Raw genomic sequence first — 2361 nt, 5'->3', positions numbered from 1 at the left:
GGAGCCCTTCATCCCAGCACCCCATAAAAAAGCTATTCCATGCATGCGGGTATTGACACAGCCAAAAACAAGCTTGCAACTCACTGTATGAAATAACACCACCAGTATCAAGTATTCACTCTCAAAAAATGAGCTTTCTGTCTTTATCATGATCATTTCTATGATCACAGATCTATCCAGAGTACAAATCTGGATCCCTGAACAGGTCAGAATAGTTTCTTCATGTCCTTTGTTATCAGGGTGATGAATCTTGTCCCTCAAGCAAAGCAAGAGTAACAACTTTGAAAAGTCAGTCATCAAAATCAGTATGCTTTTGCAGCATTTTTTTCTCTAGGCTGCAGCATGTTCTCAGTTTCAGAACTTTTTAAAATGCTGCTGCTCAGAAAATATCTGTATCTTGACTGTCAGCCTGTGTTTGTCAGACTCTGAACAAGCTCTGACTCTTAGTCCTTTAACGTCTTCTGTCAGTGAAAGATTTCCAAGTGAATACTAATTGAGTTTTATCAGATGAGTTATGGATGAAAAATTGCTGCTTGGTCAAATCACACAGAAGATTGTGAAATACTGCTACACAGTGGTGCTGGGGAAAATCCATTTTTAATGTTTTTGGTTGCCAGTTGGAATAATATTTTTCAAAAAGAAAGCTGCTGTTATTGCTGTTGGGCTACTGCTGCACTGTAATGGATGCTAAAGCATTTTAGGAAATGACAGAGCAAAGGGGCCAGTTAGTAAAGGTGGGGGGACTGGGGGTAAGAGGTTGGAGGTGGTGTGTTGAGGGGGTGGATATTTTTTCATGTAGGTCTCAGCAGATAAATATTGTACGTCATAATCCCCCTTTTTCCCCTCAAAGCAGGCAATGCAATTCATACTTTTCCTCTCTTTCTTTCTTTACACCCCACAGGTCTTGGCAGGTCACGTAAATATTAGTTTGAGCTCCCTAACAAATCGGCACCCCCTGCTGCTCCCACAGCCTCCCAGTTCAAACCTGTTTCCAACAAAGCTGCACCACCCAATTCCTAATGTCTGACACCCACTGCAACAGACAGAAGCAGAGCAAAGGATGAAGGATGAATTGACGCTGTCAGGCCAGATTTGAATCCAACAAAGCAGGTGTTCTTTTGAATAGGTTTACCTCATTGCTAGCAAGCCAGAAAGCAAGCTGTCAGTGTTTAGGAGTTGTCAACAGGCACCAGATCAGTGATGACCATACATAGTGCTGAAGGCTCTCCGTTGTTACAGGTAAACTTTATGACCCCTAACCTCACCAGACTTCCTCTTTCAACCGCAAGCCCCCCCAAAAAGACCTTGGTTGTGCTGGCCTGAGGGCTAAACTCATCCCAGTGCACACATATACACAGACTTGTATACATGCACCTTCTGGTCATGAACCGTGAGTGACAGAGTAGAATAACTGCTAACAAACTGAACGTTTTACCAGACAGGTGATAGGTGAGTTTTGGAGATATTGAGTGGGTGCCCTCCTAGCCTGCAGGTGTGTACATGTGACTGTGTGTGCAAAACAGATCACATGGCTGACACCCGGACCACCCCAAGGTGGCTGCCCAGCTAGATTCCCACCAACAGACGCAGGAAGGAGGCAAGAGGTGGAGGGGGGCGGTCAGAGGGATGTGCCAGATGGGGCTGGTAATGATGATGAATTGTTGGGGAACGCAGTTCAGCTTAGATTAAGATCTGCTGATAAACATGCCCGTTGGGTCTCTAAGTAACCCTATACATTTCTTTCTCCCCTACATCCACCAGTTAGACTTATTGTGTTCCTTCTCACTGTCTCACACCCCTTGTTTTTTATACGCATCAGTCAAGGCTGAACTTCGTGACTAAATGTTACATTTAGCTCTCTCTCAGTTTGTTTGGTGGGGCCAGCTCTGTCTTGCACCTCTAGTATTTGTGCGCTCACATGCATGGATGTGTACATGATTGGGGTGAAGATCATTCTCTATTCTCAGAGTTGCTGTCATTTGACAACCAGAGCACAGACTGACATGCATTGCAGTCCTTACATAAGGTTAATAAATCTTTGGGACTGTCAGTTCTGAGACATGAGGAAAGTTTAGAGTGACTGAGAGAGAGAATGTAGAACATATATTCATTACATTTACTGGATAAAAAATAAATCCAATTTAGATCTGAAGTACTCTGGGATTTTATCTCAAAGATGCTCTCAGAGGAGTGAATGTTCAAGTTTGACTGCTATAATTTGTTGTTTAATAACAGGATAACTGATTTAACGTCCACTTCCATTCAATCTCTGTTAATCTGATTAGGTAAATAAATACTCAAAGAGATTATAAACCACTTTCTTTTAAAGTCAAGACAGATTAGTGTATCTGTGATGTGCAT

This window comes from Melanotaenia boesemani, chromosome 13 (genome assembly GCF_017639745.1).
Source record: "Melanotaenia boesemani isolate fMelBoe1 chromosome 13, fMelBoe1.pri, whole genome shotgun sequence".
Lineage (NCBI taxonomy): Eukaryota > Metazoa > Chordata > Actinopteri > Atheriniformes > Melanotaeniidae > Melanotaenia > Melanotaenia boesemani.
This window is presented reverse-complemented; position numbering follows the sequence as displayed.